The following is a 24,241-nucleotide window of genomic DNA, read 5'->3' on the forward strand; positions in this document are numbered from 1 at the left end:
GTTTGATTGAACATATAGCTTATTTATTCATGGAGATATATCCTTCTCCAATTAGATTACTGCTGCACCCCCACCATGGAGACCAAATATTCCTTTAGTGATATTCTCCAACAATAATCGAGCTGATCCAGTGTGCCTAGAATCTCTTTGGACATTCAAAAAAAAGAGTCATGGTATCAGGGAAGTATTGCTCTGCTGTCCATTGCGTGGACTGACTGATAAAAACTATGATAGCTTCCTCTGCCACATTGTTAAATGTAAAGGAATGCCATCAAAAGGAGCATAATAATCCAGAACCAAAGTGGCTGTGGACTTTGCAATACTACAAAGCAAAGAGGGTCAGATAAGTGCTTTCTAAGGTCTCAATCTTACTTTTATAATAAAATCACACACGACAGTGGAATGTCCTTGGCATAAGCGTTCAGATGTCCAGCAAATAAACCTGTAATCATAAACACATCTACTAGCATCTAATTTGATTTTCTTCAAGAAGTTACTTGAAATGAGGTAGAAGAAAAATCAAGATTTGTCTTTTATCTGTTGAGATTTAATCAAAAAAACAACTGAGAAAGTGGAATACAAATACCAATGGTTCTGCAAGTGATTTCTTTAGTATCTGATGAGGAATTTTATGAGATATCACGAGAAGTCAGAGAAAGCAATAATATTCCAAGGCTGAAACTCATTTTTAAGTGACAATCTAGTTGACAATCCAGCACCCAAATCCATAATTACAACAAATAACAGGAGAAAGGGCAAAAATTCCTGACAGTCATCTTTAAAAATGTATGTTAAGAGGACCCTGAGGGCAGTGTTAGTACATTTATTCAATATGTGTTGATCACAGCCATGCCTCCAAACAGATTTAAGTGGTACTAATCCCCAACATAAAGGACACTGAGAGCCTAAAATATATTAATAACTGGAGTCCAATCATCACTAGATAGATAGTGCTTCAAATAGCTACATGCATGCTTTCTATTAAGTTGGCAAAGGCATGCTCCATTAACTTCTGACAAAGAAGGATTAGATTGCTTTCTGAGCAGCTTTGCAGCAGCTTTCCAGCTGCTCAGAAAATAAGGATCCTGCAGCTCGCTATGTAACATGCCAATAGTAAAAAAACCACTAATAAAAAGCTAGAGTTTGTATTGTTTTTAGAATTAGTAAAGTATGAATGCAGCTAGAAGAAAAGTTTCTAACCAACAAATAATCAGCATCATTGAAAATGTCTATCAGAATGTTAAGATCGATACAGAGTGATGAGAAGAGCATACAGAAATAGTCCATGTCAAAGCTGATGTCAAATAAGGAGTCTTAGTATGACTAGCCATCTGGCAATTGATCTACAATCTTTAACAAGAAAACATTGGCAGAGGCTATTAGTAATGAAGACTACTGGTACTGAAGCTTCAGATTAGTCACCTTTATTGAGCAAATCATTTGAAAGTATGAATTATACCATGACAAATGTAGTGTCTTCTTGCTATTTGGCTGGTCTAAAGACTCATTCTAAAAAGAGCTATGCATTTTATGTTAAACCCACTCAACTTATTCACAACTAATGACTGCATGGTCTAGAAGGTAGGCACTGAAGGCTTGAAAATGAGACCTACAGGCAAGTCTGGAAAATACCTGAAAATGGGGTTCATTCTAAGCTAAAACAAGCAGACTTACACAAAAATTGTAGAGGTACTGAAAAAAAATTGAGGAAGATTTTTTTCTTCATGTGTTGAAGAACTCAGAACTCACTCATCCAGCTGATACCTCAAACACAAAGGACACTTCTCCCCCTCTCACTACCAGTAACTAAAAGACACTAGTTCCTTGCCTGAGCACAAAATAGTCATCCATATGCTAGTTTATAGAGATGGAGAACTATGAGTGATGAGACTTACTAAATTTACTCTAATATGAAAGCTGCTGCTCATATGGACCAGCCCACTCTAATGCCACTATGATCTACCAAACTGTGTGAGAGGACAGAATAGAGTCCAGAAGAATATTGAGAGGTTATTGCTGAGTACTGATTACATACAAAGAGAGACACGTGGCATTTCTGACCACAAAGCACTACCAGAAACCTCCAAGCCATCCACATATGCTAGAAGTCTTTCTGATTTAAACTAGTTTTTCCAAGGCCTGTAAATAAAGAAGTAGTTCAGTCAAAAAATAAAGTAATCTGTGAAGATAAGGCTGCAGAATGAGACTTAAAAAGAAATAAAATTATCCAATCAGCATTGACTGGATTATAACTTACAGTGGGATACTTGACTGGATGGTAGCCCTTGAACTGTAACTAATATATATCTCACCAAGGATTCTGGAGATGAAGGGCAATGCTAGAGTGATTTACAGACAGCAAGTTTCACGTCTGGCATATTTTAGGCATCCACCAAGCTTTGAAGAATGACTGTATTAAAACAACAACTGTGTACTGAGAAACCGAGAAAGACACACAGAAAAGTATGAAAACCATTTCCCAAAGATGGACAGGTTGAACTCAAAGCCTGAGTAGATACATGTAAAGGAAAAAATACCTCAGTGATGAACTTTGCTGTCCTCCTTGAAAGTCAACCTATCGTACTCAGGAACACAGTTGCAGAGCGTTTGGAAGCACAGTATTTTGACAAAACAAGTGACACTGGACAAGGACCATTGAGATCTCCACCAAGATCAAGTGTTATTGACTTTCTTTTATTAGAGCTAGAGTGAAAAAGTGCATAGCTAACAACAAGCTGTTAACAACAATGCATTTTAGGGGGAAAAAAACCCCAAATCTGAATGACCAAGTTTTTAAATAAAAGTGTTTAAATAACAACAACAGTTAGCTATCTGTTTTATCAATATGGGAACTTTTCATGTATTGGATGAACAAGTGGTTAGGATTATGTAGGGGCTGACAACTGACTGATGGAATCTTATTTTTAATAATAGTCACATTGACGGTTCATACTGGATTGAATGGAATACTATCAGCCTGCAGCAGGTTCCCCTAGTCTGTTCCTCAAAGACCTTCAACACCTAGCTAGTCTTCAGGCAATGTATCATCTTGCACCTGAAATTCAGTGCAGACAAATGCAAACTCAGGATGTGGGACGATGCAGTTTCATCCATAAATGCATTGGGCTAGAATTGAAATCACTATTGAAATTAGTTGTTTAAGATTAGGACGGGGTAGGTACAAGAACAAACATGACCAGCAATATATTTGGGTTGGAAATTAGAAAGCTTTTAGCTATTTCTGAGCAATGAAGTACTGGAACAGCATCCCATTAAGAGCTGTAAAGGCAATTAGTTTGCCGAAGATATTAAACTAGTAGGTCTTGCATATCCCATGAGAACTGTGATAGATCAGCATAACATTGAAAATGATCTGAATAAAGTACAGATATGGTCTGAAATAAATAGAATGGAATTGAATGAAAGGAAATTACAAACTACTGTTTTAAACTGGGAACAGTCAACTGCATGGAAACAAGAAGAACAATTTTTTTGCTATGAACGTCTATGGAAAAGATATGTGGAAAGGATAGTCAATAGAAAATGTGTAGGTCAGCCTCACCATAACAGCACATACTTCTTACTGGGATGCCTATAACATTTCTGTTAGTATAAAGTATGTGAAGAAAAGCATCCCAGCTTTCTCAAGCACTGCAGATGTCCCAGTTACTGGTTCACCAGTTCAGACAGTATAACTTTAGAAATACATGGAAAATTCAAAGTCTAAAAAAAGGTAATAGGAATGTTTTGGAAAACAGAACTTCTATATAAAAAGCCACAGAACTCAGTGCTGTTTAGTTTTAGGTGAAACAGCATTGATTCAAATAAATTTAGTCAGTAAATGCTTGAAAAACATGATTATTTTTTTTCTCTTACAGTTAAGTGGAACATCCTTTTATTACCAATTTGCCTGGGACATGGGCCAAGCAAATATTTTAGAAAATCTCAAAGCAAAGTACCAACGTTTCTTAAATTATACACACAGTGAGTTTATTTCTTAGACTGAGTTCATGGTGCAGTAAGTGACTGAAAGAGTCATGTATGAAGTAATGCATCTAACTTAATTTGTATCACAACTAGTACAAAAACAATAGCTAATAGATTCCCAGAAACCAACCACTCATCATTAATGAAAGCATGAGCTAGTAACGATCTTGCTACAAAACAACAATAAAATATTACCAGGTTGCTCATGATGGTCTACAAACAGAAGAAGCCCTGGGGCTCTGTTGGACATTTCTGCAGAGCAATAAGCAGCTATCTAGCTTCCCCTGTCCTTCTAGTTAATAATATCATGGAAAGCACTTAAGAATTGCAGTGGCATGGAGATTAATTACCACAAAGCAAAATCACTGTGTGTAACTGGTCTCTAATTTCTACACAGATTGCAAACTCATTGTTTGAGTGTTGTAGATTTTCTTTTCTAGTGTGATGTCACTTTCAGCTCTTCCATTTGGAGTTTTCAATGTTACTCATTATCAGGGTATTCAGGTGTATGAGAGCATACAGTTTAGAACAGGAATTTGGTACTGAAATAGTCCTGAAATGGCTCCACAGGAAAAAAAAAAAAAAACTGGTGCTCCTATAATGTCATTTTCTGACAGTAGAAAAAACAGTTAATCACTGAAAACAAGAGTAAATCCGAAGACAGAATGATAATGTCAAGAAGTGCTCTTTTTCAATATGCAACAGTAAATACACTTTTGCTCTTTCTGTATTAATGCACTGAGCAAGCAGGTCACTGGAAAAAAAAAATCAGATATTAAAGTTAAAACAGTCCAAGAATGAGGTCAAATCATGTGCAGATTATGTCATATCTTGCACCTTTCCCATTCAGCACTTTGTGTTCAAAATGTACACATAAGCTCAGGTGTGGTGGGAGGAGATGTGTTGGTGTTTGGGGTAATTGTGCCACTATCAAACGTGCCATGATTTTTTTTTAAATTATTTCTTTTTGGTCATAGTTTGCCATAGGAAAGACAGAGCTCAGTGATTTTATTATGCTGCTCTGCTCAGTGTGAAAGTAACAGATGTGATCTCAGTAGGAATAAATCCTCAAGTCCAGTCTCTGAGACTTAAGTACGTATACAGAATAGCAAAAGGGTGGATTGCTAATAGGATTAGAATGACTCAGACTGGTACACTTCATTAAAACTTTGCATTCTACCCACGTAAAGGGGCAAAACAGCTCTTTAGCTGGAAGTCCAGAACATTTGTAGAATTAGGAAACAAACATCTTTATTTGTGCGTCTTCTGCAAAACTTTCAGGACTGAGGTTAAGATGCTCAAAACATCTGCAAAGTTTTCAGGATTTTCTGTTTTCTTTAACTTTGCTTTCCTATTTTTTTCCTGCTTCTTGAGAAAAGTGTTCTCTAGCCTGTACAAACACTCTCTAAGCTTTAAGAGGTGGTGAAGAAGAGTTCATCCGAGGTTCCATTTGGGTCTGGCAAAGGTGCACTTCAATTCAGAGTGAAGGTCTGGGAGCATTTCTCAGAAGTGTGGCTCTAAAGAATAGATTCCACTGAGGGAGGAGGGCCACGCTAAGGCCAGAAGTTACCTGCAGGTGGCTACAAAATACAACTGGAAATGTTCACCTTCAGACACCAAGCCCAATTCTTGGTGTTTGACTATTTCCAGCCAGTCTTGAAATCCAGTTTATGAGGAAAAGCCATCACAATCGACCAGAGTTTGTTCCAATCACTGTTTGACATTCGGTGTTCAAAAGCCTGGAATTAATTTTGGAGCAAAAAGAAAACTTCATCTTCCTCGCTGCAGGATTCAATGCATTTTAAGCACTGAGTATTTGGCTAGATTGGACCTTCCAAGGTTGATTGCTGTTAAATTTTTCTTCAGTAATAAGGCAACAAAATATAACTGCAAGCATTCACCATAAGGTTTTCAGGAATGCTTACACACTTTACAGATTTTATGTGGAAAAGCAGAGAAATGACAGTTCACTTCAGGAGGGGTTTTTAATACACTTCATCTCTCACTCGTGAAGAAAAGTGATTAGGATCAAAGCAGCTGCTCACCATTAGGGTATAGAGAAGGAGAGTATCTGCTGTGTTATGGGTCAAGGGGCTTTTCCAGTACAACAAGGGATAATAGGAAAGGTAGGCAGTGATGGGAACAGAATCTGGTCAGTTGTACTAGCTAAGAAGGTAAGAGACAGAATGTGGGAATGTTGATGCAAGCAATGTTGTCTGAGTGGGGATGTCTGGATCCAGAAGATAAGGAGCAATGAAGGAACAATGAGCAAAACACTATGAGACAGACCCGGCAAAGCAAAAAGACAAGAGATCCTCCCAGACACATGAGATGATGATCCACTTTCAGAAAGACCAACAATGGACTGTGCAGCTGATGAGATGCCAACAAGGCAGGAACCAGAATGCAAGAGTGCAGAAACTTCAGAGCTCTGTAAATCTGTGGAGGTGTGCAGGGAAAGGAGCAGTGGGAGGAACAGATTGGGGATAGGTGAAAAAGGCATAAAAGGGCTATTCATGAATAAATTGGGGCTGGTCAGTATTCTCATCTAGCCCTGTGCCTGATCACTGCAATCACCTTATATCTTTCTCACATTAAATCTTCTCTTAACTCTCTGTTTGCCCAGCTAGTTGTGCCAGTATCTGGAGCAAGTGGGGATTCTCAGCAGCAGTTGGTGGGGTCAGTGTGTGGGTGACAGGGGTTTGAGTCACTCCTGGAGCCAGACCAGGAGGGTAGGCCCACAAACTGTGATGCAAGATCTTGGAGTGATCAAGAGTCTTACTGTCAGACAGTGGGGTCTTCTACCCCCAGCCATGGGATGGGAGTGGTGAGTGCTCCCAAACCAGCTACATGGGGACAGGTGTGAGCAAAGTGAGGGTCAGGCTCCACATTGGTGGCTGTTGTGTCCCTGTCCCATGTCTGTGTCCACATATCTATGGGATTTGTGCTCAGCTTTGCTACTGGTTGATCCTACAAAAGGTGAAGAAGCTCCCCAGATAGTGACCCCTGTAGGCTCTCTGATCCCAAAAGCTATAGGACATAAGTAGCCTTGGATTGGAGCAACCCAGAGAGGCCATGCTCTCACTGAACACACTGTTTTTTTTTTGTTTGTTTGTTTTCCCCCAAGGGAATAGTTCATAAAACCCCAACACACAAACACTGAAAATGTATTATTCTCAGAATGTTGAGTTCTTCAGTCTATAATCTTTTCTTTGCTGAGGGCTATAGAGGCCTTTCAAATGCATTTGGTGGATCTCATAAACACACACTTAAGCGTTATTTATAATAAAGAGAAGAGTTTCACATTGCTGCAGGCTGTAAGGAATGAAGTCTCAGATTTATCCACACTCCTCTTGCATGTTGATTCACAGCTGAGATCTCCTAAGAAGAGTACTTTGCTAACTGCATTTCTTTACCAAAGGTTTACTTTGAATGAGGATCTTATTGCACTGTTAAACAGCATAAGACATTTCTATGTGAAAGAAATACAGAAGTTATAATAATTCCTGTTTTCAAATAGACTTTAGTTTCAGCTCAAGTCCTTAAGATTTTGGGGAAAAAGACTATAGTTGATACTGAATAGTGTTGCTGACATCCTTTCATGTTCAGAAAGTGTTTTAGATCAAACTGTGCAGGCGTTAAATAGAAAATTGTCCAAAATATTGTCACCACATATTATAGTTTGATACTGTTTTTTATGGTAGAGCCATTTGCAATCCAATCACGCTGAAAATCTCTGCCTGCATCCGTCCCACAGTCTCTAGCCAGCTATGAATGTAGCAAACCTGAGGAACATACGGACTGACTTTCTAGAATAAACTACACTTATTCCTCCATTGTTGTTTAGAGGTACATTGCAGAACTTGCCCAAGAAAAGAAAAATCACATAACAAACACTAACCTGAATGAAGCATGACCCCAAAGCAGAGCAGCAGCTATCGTCCATTACTTAGCAATGAACTGACAGAAGAACAGATGAAAAAATAAAGCTGAAGAATGTATGCTTCATGGCTTCATTTAATTGAATCAGCCTAAGGGATGACTATAAAAAGGAGTGCCAACTCCAAAATGCAATCTACTCTCTTTTTGTTAATTATGGGGCATGCATAGCGCTTGTCAATTTGTAACCATGTGTATAACGAGCTGCAATATTAATTAGATTCAAGAAAACCAACAGATTCTCACCATAAAAAAATGGTATTCTGGTTTCCCAGTTTGGCAAAACTACTTTTGTAAGGTCACGTGAGACGATTAATCATGTTTATGATTTTCTTTTCCTCTAAGAAGGGAATAATATTTTTTACCCATTGCATTTAAATTGTTGCCAGAATTGATCTGAGATAATGGAAATAAATACAATTGCACAGCTTTACTATCATTTATACCTTTCCTAATGCTCTTTAATCTCAGCCTGAGTAATTTCTGAAGTTGCCTCCAAGATTTATACGTTTCCTGACACAAAGAGCCTAATTCTGTCTAGAGAAGAAATAAGACATACCTAGAAACCAATCTCCAAAAGCATGGCTCACATGGACACACAGGACTTTCAGAATCTTTTCTCATCTTCAAGACACTGTTTTGAACAGATACTGAAGAAATTTTAGTCTTTAAAAATTATCTGTAAAACTCATGGCTTATGGAAGTGGGGAGCAGATTCAGGAGAATGGTAATCACTATTCTTTAAAAAGGGAATCAGAAGTATTTCTCTTGAGCTGCCAAAACTGCCCTTTCTAGAAATAGGAAAATTGAGTTACAGACTATTTCATAAGCACTTACATCACAGGAAGGCAATAGAAATATGGCCAATGTGAAACGTCAAGAACAAATTATGTTAAATCAACTCTATTTTCCTCTCTGACCAGTAATTTAGCATAGAGAATTTAACAGGGAGAAACAAGAGGGGGCAATGTGTCTTAAAAGCTTTTCATGCTGCTCTGGCATGAAACACTCCAACAGATTAGGGAGTACAGCCCATATAAAAGCATAAGAAATTAACTGCATAAGAAATTGGAGGAGAAGAAAAGGACATCTTATATATTTTTTGTAAATTAGATTATTGCTCATCTGGAGGTTCTACAGAACCTGTTCAGAACCTGGTTTTATCTAATATTTTCCACTGGTGATTGGAATATGAAGGTATGAAGTAATCGGATACTACTTGCAGTTAGCAACAAACAAGAAAAATTGCTGTTTTACAGCTCTAAACAATGTTTCCCAACCTCTTCCCTTTCCTGACCATGGGAGCATTGTAGATTTCAGCCCCATCAGAAAATCTGTCAGCTCTGGAGAGCCTTCCCACATTTCCTCTTGCCGGCACAGCCCCAGCAGTAAGTGCTTCATTTTTGCTTTATTTTTTGACATGTAACATCTCTCTAAAATAAAAATCTGCAACCAGATAGCAAATCAAGGAGTTCTGGATATGAAGAGGGCTCCTGCAGACTGTTACCAATCAGTTGTTTAATGCAGGGGTCAGAAAAGTGTAACATGAATAACAGGCATTGCTGGAGGTGGATATCGCAGGGTGGGAGTTGAGACATCTGCTTAAGATTCAACAGGAGAAAAGAGGAGATGCAGCATCAAAACACGATGTCAAAGATAAGCTGATGAGAAGCATCTCATCTCTGAAATGCAATATCTCTTGACCCTATTGGATTTCCACCAGGAAATTTCTAATTTAGAAAGAAAACTATCACCTGATACATGCGTTTGAAAGGCTGTCAAATACTCTAGTGTAGTCACCAATATAGTGTCAATCACGATGACTTTGAATTTTGAACTCCTTGGAGTTTCTTTTTCAATAACATGAATATTTAATCAGATTCCATTGTTTCTACATATATAGTCTGTTAGGAAAAATTTGAGTTCCTTTTGCCAAAGAACACTGATGTCACATTTTGCCAGGGGCTCAAGAGAAGGGGATGGGAGACAACGCCATATATATTTGTACAGATCACATTGCATGAATGTAATTATTTGGATGGACTTTGCCATTATTTTTCTGTCCCACAGAAGTAGTTAATGTCATAATTCAATTTCTTCAAAAGTTCTTGATATCTCTGGAGATTCACCCCGTTTTTTCCAGTTTGGTGTCTGTCATGGCACATACTCTTATTAATATTTCTTTTGAAAATAAAATAGCCACAGATTTACATAAGAAGTAATTCTGAGGAAAATAAAAATAGAATTAAAAAAAAAGACCAAAGGGTCTATACATCCTTGGCTGCACTATCAATAAGGCATCCAACATGTCCCAGAGAGAGATTCTTCCACCTTTGTCCTACACTTCTGATGCTCATATCCAATTTAGGGCCTCTCAGTAATTGAGAGACATTGATAAGCTGAATGGTCTCTATATAAAGGGATTTCTGCACATAGTTAAAGTTGTGTTTTGCAGAAATTTAGGAAGTTTGTCTTGAATTTTACCAAGTACAGAAAGAGTTCAAAGTTAAAAGCCCATTTTTTGCAAGCTAGTCTCACTTAATCCTTCTTTTCTACCACAAAACACAACAGTACAATTTCTCCACCCTTAAAGAACCCTTGCTCATGACAGGTTCACTAGCTTAATTAAAGATCATGCAACTTAATTAAGCCTTCCTGACACGTTAAACAGTGGGACAGCACTAAACCATGGACAGTCCTATCCTTTAAATGTCAGTTAAACCTAAAGACCAATGTTTCTGCATTTTTCTGTGGCGTAAACTAACCCACTAACTTATGTTTTAGCTGAAAGTCATCTGCCAATGCTTCTTCATACAGGCTGGAAAAAGGATAGTGTTCTGCTGATTGATTGAAAAAAAAATAATAACCTGTAGTTGCAAATATACATTTTAGAAAGAACCTTGTCTCAAAGAAGGACTTAAAACAGTCTAGAAAAGGAACAAGAAAAAAATTATTCATAGAATCATAGAATGGCTTGGGTTGGAAGGGACCTCAGGGATCATCAAGCTCCAACCCCCCTATGGCATTCAAGGTCGCCAACCTCCACATTTAATACTAGACCAGGCTGCCCAGGGCCCCATCCAACCTGGCCTTGAACACTTCCAAGGATGGGGCATCAAAACATTATTAATGAAGTTCAACAAAACATGTTTTCTACAAAGACTGTAGCCACATTCCAGAGAGAAAACTTGATAAGATTTCTATGGGTTTGTAAGAACTCAGTTTGGTAGCACTCTGAACCAACCTGTAGCAATGCAAACTTAGTCCTCAGCCTAGACTAACACCTTTTGCCAATTCTTTGAGGCTACTCAGTGGAAGATACATTTCCAGTAATGTTATCATTTTCATGTTTGAGTTCTTCAAGTTTCACAAACCACCAAAATTATTTCCCAAGAGTTCTCAGTTTGTGTTTATATGAAAAGTGGATTTTCACCTTGAACTCCTTCCCATCACACAATGGTTTCTACTCAACCAAGTTTCATTGATTCTTGACTTTTTGCATATATTACTGAGATTTTTCAGATATATTTCTTTTTCCATTAAGCAATTTCTACTGTGACAGATTATAAATTATATGCTGGGATCACTGCTTCCCCAACGCCCCAGCAATGCATCTGCATTTCTAATGTGCTCCACACAATATCCAAATGCCAGCAAAGCATTTAACCTAAAATTAGATATTCATATATTTTGTTTGATTTTTCTTTTTGGTGTATTAGCAAAACTTTCTAGATGCAAGTTGCCATTTCCAGGACTGGTTCTGAAGTTCTTTTAAAAGCACTTAAGATAAAAAAGGAGAATTTTCTGCCCCAGTAAGAGCTTGCTGGAGAGTATCCATGTGCCAAATGAGTTGGCATTTGAACCAGACATTTAGTTTAAGTGGTACACTTCATTATTTAAAGGTGCATTTAAAAAGTTCCCATTTAATTTATTTTATTGCTTTAGAAGCTATATATATTACAGGTCATCTAACATTTTAACTAGATCCAAAAAGATATGAAATGATCTATTGCCACCCACAAACTCCTGACAGGCACAGGATCTACAGACATGCTGGAAACCTGTGGTGAAAGTCCATCAAAATGACATAAATTCTTGAATGAAAAGGGAAGAGTCTTTCTGACACCTCTTCTTTTTGGATTATGATCTCATATGCAAAGAAGTTGCTACAGGCAACTACAATTAGGATTTAGTTCTCCTTGCCAAACAAGAGATCTTTCTGTCAAGGCCACAATAAGATGTTATCTCATGTCTTCTCTTCTTCCTCAGTGATTACCACTCTTTTCTATAGTTGATTATTCATTGGCAACATTCAAAATTTTTCAAAACAAACAAACAAAAAAAATAGGTGCTTTTGTAAGTCTGTTTCAAGAGGAAGGCTTTCCATTCAGAGTGGTCATTTCATTTTTACCACCAAAGAGCTGTCTCAGGACATTATTCTGTCCTACAAAGCCCTTTAGGTTGTAAAAAGATCCTTGTCATTATTTACCCTTATATTGGCTTGCTTTACATTCTTTCCAACTTAAGAAGGATGTTGATTCATTCTGTCTGAATCTGTAGCATAATTTTATGAGTTTCTAGTTTATAAAGAGTTACAAGTGTTGTCTATTCTGAGTTCAAGTATTTCTGGTGAAGACCTTTTACTCTGAAGAGGTGTAGACAGTATAACCAAAAAAAGGCTGAGGGTATGCACACTGAGATGAGTACCTGAAATATCCAGATGCACAACTTTAAAAAAGCTTTGATAGAACTTCATTTCTGTCAACTAAAGAGGATCCAATCATAATTTTAACTGAAATCGCATAAAGCCTGGCATGACCAAAGGCTCCTCACTTATGCTCAGGAGAATGAAAAATTGAGGTGTGTTCCTTTTGTATATTTCTTTCATATCAGTGGCCAGCATGCTGTGTTTATCCATGTGCTCTCAGCAGATACACACAGAGATCTGAATGGAATTTTCAGAAACGTTCACAAGAGGCCTGACTCTGTCTTCTTTTGAAGTCTTTCATGCACACTAATAAGTAGAGTCAGATTCTAAATATGTGCCACTTATCATCCTTCCCCAAAGTCACCCACTAAATTATTTTGGCAAAGGGATATCATTCTCTCAAGTCGATGGTACAGCAGAGAGCACAGTGATGCCTCTTTATTACTAGCACACAGTCCTTGCTACATGAATATGGAGGTGAAAGCACAGGGAAAGACTCCAGCTGGTTTTCTTTTACTTAATGCACCCCTGGCTTCCTGATGTATTAAAAGTCATTGTCTAAAGACTTCAGTTTCACTTGACATGAACACCTACTGTGCACTTTATAAAAACCTGACCACTTCACTAATTGTGGTACCTACAAGTGATCCAAAGCTAAAAGTCTGTAGCACTGTTTGGGGTTACATGAACCACATGAGACTTGCATCGTTTAAATCCAAGTATCCAAAATAATTTCCATGATCTACTGCTTTTCCTGAAAACAAAGTATATATTTTCTTATTTACTTTCAGGACTACTGCTCTTCTCCTTTAAACAGGAAACTTTGGACTTCAGTTTTGTACATTTCTGGACTACATTTTAATGTCTGAATTGCACTTCACAAAGCCTAAGACAGAAACTTCTGTCTGTACTTCACCGCTGCACACGGATTTCTGACTATTGGCATCAAATCCAACATCTGATATATCCCACCTAGAGTTTTTGCTATGTTGGGTACAGCTGGCTGCTCTGTTTCTCTCTGTCCTTCTTCTCCACTTGTGCCAAAGCAAATTAGAAATTAGGACTTTCATTGAGTCCTGGGTAGCCCTCATAGTAATCTTTTTGTGCCAATTCCCACTGCGTGCAAACAGATCCGTACGTAGAAGCCTGACACTGAAATCTCTGGTTAATGTCTGTTCCCACCAAGCTATGTATGTTGTCAGGGTGAGAATAAAAAACTTTGTGATCCTTTGGCATTTGTTTTTGTGCTGCAGCAGTGGCACTACTATGTTATCTAAAGAATAAATCAGCAAGCTTCTCCAACAACCATCGAGAATAAACCTCTGGGGGAGGATCAGAGCTGAGCTAGGTCAGCTTCAGGGCTCCAAACAGCTTTACACTACAGAGGCTGTTGCATGCTTTCACCCACGCAGTTATTCTTTTCTCTCAGCCCTTCCCCACACACCTCTGCTGTTCTAGTCCCTGTAGTTAAAATACTGAGTAAATGCACTTCATCAGCCAGACATTTTTAGTGCTAAGTGAGGCCAGTGGGCTTCATTCTTGTTTTTCTCCTGTTCTTTCCTGCTCCAATGTGGTTAGTCTTATTTGGAGAGGGTGGGGGTTTTTTGAGCATGGGATAGAAAGGGAAGACCTATTTTTGTTATGGGCATTTTTGCTTTCACGGAATCACAGAATTGTAAGGGTTGGAAGGGACTCCTGTAGATCCCCTAGTCCAACTTTCCCTAAAGCAGGTTCCATATAGCAAGTCATTCATAATAAGAATCCCTCCTCAACTCTCTCTTCTTCAGGCTGAACAGCCCCAGAACTCTCAGTCTTTCCTCATAAGGGAGATACTCCAGACCTGACATCAACTCTGTGCTCCTCCAATGGACCCTCTTTATGAGATCCCTCTATCGTGAACCAAGGAGCCCAGAACTGGACACATCTGTTTTCAGTGGTCTCCAAACAGTCTCCTCATAAGCATATGGATATATGTTATATAAAACATTTCCTCCAAACAATTCCATTGTCATTTACAAAAGTTACCTACCTTATCTTGAAAAAAAAAAAAAAAAAAAAAAGACACCTGTAGGCAAAAGCTCTGCAGTGGAGCGGCAGTAACATCAGAGAGATTAGATTAAAGGAGGATAAAGTTAGTGAAGGTAAAAAGCATTTGAAAGAAAGGACAGAACAAAAGAATAATAGATATAGCTAACAGTATGCTCAGGATGTTAGTTCCTAGTCATTTATGTCCATGGTGTCATTTGTCAAAAAAAAAAAAATCACATTTCTCCAAACTTATTCCCCCTCTTTAAATCCTTGTCACATGCAAGTTTGCTGTACACCAGGATTCATTATTCTCTGCCTTGTCATTGCCTATCCACTGTGTTATGACCTTTTATTTTAATTCAAGGAAATTCCCACCAACAGACTAGAAGAAAAATCCCCATTTTAGCAGATGACTCATTTCTTTGCTGCCACATCAGCTACTGTAGCATATTTAGCATTAAAATATTACTGGAACAGAAAAAGAGGGAAAAAAGTGGATGGAATGGTCATTAGCAACTAATGTTCTAGGAAGGAATATTGTGAGACTAAATTTAAAAAGGACTGTGGAAATGTTAATTAATAAAAATTGACAGGGATAGCAGTAAGAAATGATTGGTCATCCATAAAGGAGATCACAAAATAGATAAAACAGCACCAATGTGTTTAACAGAGAGAAATAAGGAAGCCAAATGGTAAAAAAAAAAAAAAAAAAAAAAAAAAAAAAAAAAAAAGAAGAAGAATAAATCCAAAGAGGTCAATGCCAAACTTAAATCGATTAGATAGCACAGATTTAGCTGATGCTCAGGAGGAAGATTATGAAAGTCAACCAACCATGAGTGAAATATGAAATGCACCAATGACAACGAAAACTAAAAGCTCTTACTTCACAAAGCCTATATAGTATGTGAGGAATATGTTTCTCCTCCACTTTTCAGCTTTTGACTATCTGAGCAGTGTGTGGGAATTTATGGAAGAGGCTGAGCTTCTGTAAGCAAGAAGATGGTATTGGATATTGGATGGTTCTGGGTATTGGATTGCACTACACCTCTCTGGAATGGAGAGGAGAAAGGGGAAAATATTTTGATTATTGAGACAACAATTGTGCTTCTTCTCAAGTAGATGCTTGAAAATAAGAAAGTCACCTTCTTGTATACTGTCTCTATCCTTTCAAGCTCACAAAAAGAACATAGAAGACTGAAGTGTGATTTTGATCCCAATGAGTAATTCAGGGCTATGGTTATATTGAACCAAATTAAAAAAAAAAAAAAAGCACAACAACCCCACATGAATTGGCCATACCATACCAGTATTTGGACCCATGCAGTGAAAAAAAGTTAAGTATTTAACAGTCCTTACTCCCACCTGGAGACAAAGGAACAGTATATGTTGTGGAGTGATGAGGGGGGTAACGAGTTTGGGGTTCAAATATCACATGCTACAGGCTGATCTTACATAAACTCTTATTTTCCCTTTTTGGTATCTTTTATGCCTTCAATCACAGAGAAGTTTGATAAAATTTTAATATTCTCTCAAAACTCTTACTCAAGCTTAATCTGAAACTGCATTTTACAGGATCTCATCTTCTTTTGTTTTTTAGAGTTTTGGGTTTTGTTTTTTTTGTTGTTGTTGTTAGCACAATTTCAGTTCTTTCACTAAGTGTATTCACAGATCCGTAATGTTTCCTTTCATGCCAGAGAGTTCATTCTGCTACTGGTTGTTCAGAGATCATATTTTATTCATTAAAACAACAAAAATAGCTTTCATCAGGATTCCTGAAGCTGGCATCCAGAGGTCCTTTGTAACTCAATCTCCAAACAGAGACAGCATTAGATAGAAAAAAGTTTTCATGCAAAAACCTACTTTACAATGCTTAAAGCATTTGTCTACGGAGATTTATAGATGCCATACAAGGTCCTCTACAAATAACAGGTATAATATATGGATTACTCTCTAGATTTACTGCACAATATTCCAAAATAGTACATTAAAGCTTAACAGTGACATCCGCTACATAGGAAAATGATGTAGGAGCCAACAGGTCTCACTTGATAGAAGTCTGCTGTCAGCTCAGATCCTTACTTCTTCAGGAAACACTTTGTCTAATGCCAAAATAAAGTCAAGATTATATTACTTTTGAAAAGCTCAATCTGTATAATCAGTATCGTGCATACATTACATTACTAGCAGCGAAGTAATCTCTTCACATCCTTTTAAAATGCTTTGCAATTAATACAGAAGGGATAAAGGTTTTTCCAGCTACAACTAACAGCCTTGGGCACAAAACAATCTATTCTTCTCCTGACCAATCCATACGTCTCCTGAACTATCTGTGTGCCATAGCTGGCCTTTCTATTGCTGCACTATTTTAACTGCTTGCTAATAATGGTCCTAAATATTAAAATGCAGGATATTTCCTGCATGTCTCTGTGATGCACTAGAGGCTTTAAAGAAATAACTTAGGAGAATGCAATTACCACGTCTGAACCACTCCTGAATTCTAAGTTGCTCTGTAGCACGTAGAAATTAACAAACAATATAATGACAATGAACAAAAGAAGCGCAGCCAGATTAATACCAGGGAATCGCTGCCTCAACGCAAAGCTTCTGTGTATCATTTCCAGCTGAGTAGCCATGATACCATTGATGTAGGGGTGTCGGCAATTATAGAATTGCTCAGGTTGGAGAAGACCTGAAAGATCGTGAAGTCCAACCACAACCTAGCTGAACTACCCTAACTCTAACAAACCTCCAATGAATCATGCCCATGAGCACCACATCAAAAACAACAGTTTTTAAACACACCCAGGGATGGTGACTCAATCACCTCCCTGGGGAGCCTATTCCAGTGCTTAGCAACCCTTTCTGTAAAGAAGTGTTTCCTGATATCCATCCTAAACCTCTCCTAGTGCAACTTGAGGCCATTTCCTCTCATCCTGTCACCTGTCACCAGTGAGTAGAGACCAGCCACGGCCTCACTGCAATCACCTTTCAGGTATTTGAAGTGAGCAGTAAGGTCTTCCCTCAGCCTCCTCTTCCCCAGACTAAACACCCCCAGTTCCTTTGGTAGCTGCTCATAGGGCATATTCTCCAAGCCCTTCATTCATACTTCATTAGAACTTGATAGACACAGTGGAATATTTCTCCAAAAAAAGCAGTAGAATGAAAAATAAAATGTTTCCTTCAAATATATATTTTTGTATTTTCAACTAAAAAAAAAAGTTGTAGTTTCTCAGTGCTGTGTTTCATATTTCCACAGAAAATAAATTCTTCTCATAACAATTTTTTCACTGAAATCCTTCTGAAGATTTTCCAAGGTCCATGATGGAAACTACCTGAAATTAAGATATAGCTATAGAAAATAATTGGCAGGACTGCAGTCTTCAGTAACTTGGATACATCACAGCTGGTTGTGTATCTACTTTCCCACTTTTTCATTCTTCCTAACTTTTCACATTTACTCCCACTTGAAAAGAAAAGGAGATGCTCTGACAATACTCTTTAAATCATCTTTCTTTTCCACTTCTAGCACAATTTTTTTTCATACAAACTGGAAAACACATGGTTTGAACTGGAAAGCCATAGTGTCACAAAATCCCTGCTGCTGGTAACACGTTTGTTGAGAATGCTGCTGAGCTATCTTAGGACATTCAGAAACCCTTCAGTCAAGGTATAGCTGGCACCTCTAGAGCCGAGAAATGAAGCTAGATATATATAAAATCGGAGATTTGTCTTGGCATAGCTCACTAAGTTAGGATGAGGAAGAAAAGTCAACTAACATTTATTATAACCCCTCCTTCAGTAAGAAGATAAGACTGTTCAGCAAGTAATCAGGTACTCAAAATCCTGAGTCTCTACAATAATAGGTCTCTTAGAGTACAGAAATACATAATGAATAAAAAATAAAGTTCTTCTATCCTTTTCATTTTGGAAAAGAAAGTCCCTATTTAGACACTGTGTCTTACGCAGTCCTCACTGATTCCTAACCATTATGAATGCAAATAATTAACTGATGTATTTTGACTACCAAGCAAAATCATGGCCTGGGTTGAAAAGGACCACAATGATCATCTAGTTTCAACCCCCTGCTATGTGCAGGGTCGCCAACCACCAGACCAGGCTGCCCAGAGCCACATCCAGCCTGGCCTTCAATGCCTCCAGGGATGGGGCAACCACAACCATCCACAACCAACCTGTTCCAGTGCGTCACCACCCTCTGTGTGAAAAACTTCCTCCTAATACCTAACCTAAACCTCCCCTGTCTCAGTGTAAAACCATTCCCCCTTGTCCTATCACTATCAAAATGAGCATATTTGAGTCTTGTTAAACCTACCAATATCTACTATGGCAGGAAACTACACATGCATTTCAGTGAGTTTCACTGTCTTTAGGAACAGCTCAGAAACATGGCACCAGGAAATCTCTCAGTTTTAGTTACATGCTACCTTCACATTTTTATTCTGTTTCTATTTACTTCTTCCATCTCTGACTTTCCAGTTTCTGTTGTTTCGAAAGAGTTCTGCTTAATTAAGTAATGTTTACAAAGGGAAGTATGGGTAAGTGCTGCTGTAACTCTTTGGCAAAAATGCCTGATTGAGATTCAAAGCACAGCCAGAGCAGCTGTCAGAAAAACCTCTCGTACTCCCAGCGTCCTAACAAAGCAGATGATACCACTGGATACAAATTCATCAGCAATTACTTCTTTCCTGTGCTCAGAAAACAAATTCTAAAAATCATCTCAATGTAATTATTATATATATATATTTTTTTGCATTATTTTTTTTGTCAGCAGATCCATTCAATAATTCTCTTATGAGGCTTTCTTGTATAGCTGTTAGCTAGTCAAGGAAAGCAGTTAGCAGAAGTGCAATCAGACAGACAATTTACTTTAACTGCCACTTGCTACTGTAAGCACTTTCCTTCTAGAAAAATCGTTCTGAGGTTTTCAGTGGTGTACAAAGAATCAGCGGGTCTAAAACACCAAACTGATAAAATCATCATCTCCCATTGCGTTCAGACCCATATCAACTGACAGCAGAACGGGTCCACTTTCCAGGAATAATTAAGAAGCAGGAAAACTTGCATTTGTCTAATCAGAGAAAAAAATAATTTAGGTATTCAAATCTTCTACTCTGTTACTTAAAAATGATTTGAGTCAGTACATTATCACTATTCCAAATCAGAGCGGTTTGTGCTTTTGGTTTTTTTACTACAACTGATTCATGTTGGAATCTCAAAGCTAATTTGCTTGGAATTTTTGACTGACATAATTGTCTTTGATTCTTTTTTAAATTACTGTGATTTAAAAAAAAAAAGAGAGAGAGAGAGAGAGAGAACACAGCACAAAAAAACAACAACCTGATTTGATATGTGACCAACAAAATAACCATTATTCTATAACCTTGAAGAGTTCCCCAAGGACTTTTCAGGAGAAATAATGATCTTTACAGGATGCAGCCCTTCTCTATGACCATGAATTAAATTAGCCCTTTTCCATGGGAAGCTTATTCTTTAGGCTCAGTCAGTCCTGGCTGCTTTTATATTTATTAACAATAACTGCTGGAATATTCAGCAAAGTTCCTATTATATGCTGAAGTGCTGTAGAACTATATAGTACAAAATAGGAAAAGCACTGAGGCTGAAGAATTGTTATTTCAAGATAACATGTTTAAGAGAAACTGGGGAACCTCTATATTAAGAGGCAAACTGCTTTTACAAATCTGTGCGCAAACACATATCTAAATAACTAAATAACATTATTGATGAGGCTTCCATTTCTGTATAATATTTTCTAACATTGTAATTGCAAGGCTTTTCTTATCCCCATCTTGCATGTATTATTCAAGTTATTTCTCTCTTTTCCTCATTCCCTCGAAAAGGAGTCAATTTGACCCTTCTGCTGATTCAGAGGCAATCTTTTAAAAGATAGGTAGAGTTAGAGCATCATTTCATACAGGTAAACCTGAGAGACATGGATCTGAAAGAAATTTGGATCCTAGCACTTTTACAGTCCATATTATTTTTAGCATTACCATATTTCTGCTGCTGCCACTAACTGGATTAGATTTCCAACAGAATCCCTCTGGGACATCATTATTTTCAGTCACATTTGACTACTGTCAAGACTGCTCACCAGCCTTGTCCCAAGTATGTCAGAGGAAACTGGCATGTATACACAAAAGCATGAGTAAATTCATTTGTAAGGTAGATAAAACTAAATAATTGGTTTATAGAAATGAGAACTACGACAAATATTTGCACAGAGCCAACAGGTTTTTTGGGTTTTTTTGTTTGGTTGGTTTGGTTTGGTATGTTTTTTTTGAAAGAAAAAAAGCAAGTCCTAAACTTAAATCCATTGAACCCCAGCTAAGAGCAAAACGTCTTCCATATTAGACCATAAATCATAAAACAGCTTACGTTGGAAGGGACCATCAAGCTCCAACCCTCCGGCCATGAGCAAGTTTGCGGGCACTACATCACGTTGCCCAGGAGGACTCCATCCAACCTGGCCTTGAACACCTCCAAGGATGGGACAGATAGATAAAGAAAGGCTCTGTAGATACTCCAACTCAGTACAGCAGTAACAGCTTCTAACATTCCCCAGCTTGAGGACTACCCAGAGCAATATAGAGACAATGTCCAAATCTTGCTCTGCTAAATATATTATTAGTAACATATTTATACAAATTTAATTTTCATGAATCCATTAGCAAAAAAAAAAAAAAAAAAAAAAAAAGCAATGAGTTTAATAAAAGACTGGAGATCTGAGACAGTTCATTTTGTTTTCACTCGCAACATAGTTGGTAGCACATCATAACAGAGAAAGTCAGACCCTTGAAATACTGAGATGTGGTGTTTGCCACAGTCATTTAATTCAAGCCATGCAGGGTTTGTGAAAGCATACAAATAGTTACGAGGTCCTTAGCAGCTAAGAGAAAAAGGACTCACATCATCAAACTTATTCAATGCCAAGACAAACAGAGCAAAAGGAGGACAGCAGAGGTTCAGGCTGGAGATCAGGAAAAGGCTCTGCATCAAAGGGCAGTAGGCATGGAGCAGGCTCCCCAGGGCAGTGGGCATGGCCCCAAGCTACCAGAGTTCCAGAAGCATATGGACAACACTCTCAGTTGTATGGTCTGATTTCTGGGTGATGCTGCATGGGGCCATGAATTGGACCTGGTGATTTCTAAGGGTCCCCTCCAACTCAGGATATTGTATGATTCTATGGAATGTAAAAAAATCAGAGTAGAAAAATGAAATGAATCTTAGAAGGCTGTAAAATATATATTAACTAATAACACTAATAACCCATTCAGTGCTATTAAGGAAGATGCGTCAGAGATGCAAGCAAGCAGTTTGCACAAGCACCAACCCTGCCCAAACCTAACATCTGCCCTTAGACACATCTAATGCCCTTTTGATGAAATTAAGCAGTGTAATTTATTCTGGAATCTGTTTTTCTCTTCCAATTCTCATTCACAGCTTCACATCTTTCTCCCATCTGAAATATTTGGAGCTGTAGCTCTCCTCACTTGCGGTAACGTAAGGAGAAAGCAGCCTGAAGGAGGTTTCCTGTGCTGTTTCACCAGCCAGGCTTTGGCTTTTTTTTTTTTTTTCCCCAACTTTCAGCACTGGATTTTTTTTTTAGGAGGCAATACCTCAAGATCATCTTGCAAAAATGATTGATATGCTTTCTGAGACTATCAGATGTCAGGAGTAGAACCAGAAGCTACTCGTAAAGATTAACTCCTGGAACAGAAGGATTAAGTGATGGAAAACATCAAAATATATTCTCTGGGAGTCCTTGTGTCTGGACAAAGCATATGTTGATCCTAGTATTAGATGTAAAGCTCCTAGGGAAATCCTAGACTCTCTATAACTATTTCCTTGATAAAAAGACCTGGGAAGTTGCTTGGTTCTGATGGTAGAACAGTGACTATATTCTAGCAAGTCAACAGACTCTAAAATGCCAGTTCAAAGGCACTAAAATCTTTGAGGTTTTAGCAGATGCATCTGCAGATTGTTTAGAAACGTGCCATAAAATCTAATTCTTTCTAACAGAGATAAATGCCATGGTATTGGGTGAGTTACTTCTTTTTTGGGGGGGAGTTTTCCCACCAAACAGCAATGACTACTTTTCTCACATGGTGTTTGGCCATTGAACTCCGCAAATGTGAAACACTACATCACAAAGTATGAGTGTTACAGTTTGCTGCAGCAAAGACAACTGTACCTCCGTACTTTCAGCTTGTATTTTTTATCTTTCCACTACACAAGTATCACTCTGATATACCTGACCCCACCTGATGTTTCCCAATAGGTTGTATTGTGAAGAGAATCATTCCAACATTTTTGTTCTACTGGAACACATGGTAGATTGGAGCGATTTCTGAAGCCTGGGCAAGTGCCCGTCATCTGCCTCCCTTAAAAGCAAATAAAACAAGGAAATACAATTACAAACTGCGCTTTTAAATATCAATTTCCAGCAACAGTAGAAAAAAAAGCCAAATTATTTCTAAGTATCTTGAAGACAAACATAAGAAACAAAGGAATTGTATTTTATGAAGGAAAGGTCAAGGCTCATTTCTTCCTATAATGGGACAACCTAGAGATGACAGAAGAAGTAATGCAATATTTATCTTTAAATTTTGAAAGATTGCTGCACAGAGAATCTACTTTTTACATCTACAAGAGTGAACGGAGAAAAAAATGGAGAATAGGAGATTATGTCAGGCAACAGGTAAAAATGTTCAAAGGAATCAAGTAGCTAAAAGGACTGAGCTATGCACTTAAATTTGGAGGATTTTAAGAGTAAATATCTAGACAGTCATCTACGAGAAAGCCATGTAAATATATATGATCATGTCTTGGAGCAGGAAGGAGAATAGATGGATCTGACAGATAATTTAATTATGTGCTCTGGACTACAATAAATGAAGCTAAATCTAAGAAATTTTCAGAATTTTAACATTAAATCTGATTATATTGAATATATCAGCTTTCTCCTGCTCCTACCTGCCAATTTTTAAACACCAAGGATTCCTATACCCTATTCCATTTTTCTAATACATGCATTAGATGTTTCAATCCTAAGGTAAGTATCCTGAACAGTTCCCAAAGGCAAATCCATAATCTACTTTGAGTGTAATGGCAAGTAAGATGGAGATGTCTAAATTCAAGATATCGGCAATAGCTGACATAAATCCTATCTTCTCTTTAGAAATAGAAGACTATGTGCACAGGAGAACAGGAATAAATTGTCTTGGGTAGGTAGTGAAGACTGAAAGTACTTTAAGACTGGAAGGCAGATTAAATGTGAACAACAGTTAAAGGCAGTTATTCTACTTCTCATAAACAAAATACAAAAACATTTTCTGAAGCATATTGCAGAATCATAAGGGGTTTAGGAGTTGGTTATGAGAATGATAAGGAGCCTGGAAAAAAAAAAAACATAAAGATTGAAAGATTGTGTGATTATTTACAGAAGATATGAATATGAGAAGTTCTGTTGAAAATGCATTAAATCTTGCAAGGACTTGGGAAGGAATTTTTTCTTCTTTTGTCATGTCCAAAAAAAACCAA

At 37.7% G+C, this 24,241-nt stretch overlaps 1 long non-coding RNA gene across 1 annotated transcript in view; it reads left to right on the plus strand.

The window, feature by feature from the left end:
• Positions 1-24,241, plus strand: part of LOC101749155 — a 128,480-nt gene that overhangs the window by 772 nt on the left and 103,467 nt on the right. The gene's annotated exons all lie outside the window — the stretch shown is intronic.

The sequence above is a fragment of the Gallus gallus genome, chromosome 4 (genome assembly GCF_016699485.2).
Source record: "Gallus gallus isolate bGalGal1 chromosome 4, bGalGal1.mat.broiler.GRCg7b, whole genome shotgun sequence".
Taxonomy (NCBI): domain Eukaryota; kingdom Metazoa; phylum Chordata; class Aves; order Galliformes; family Phasianidae; genus Gallus; species Gallus gallus.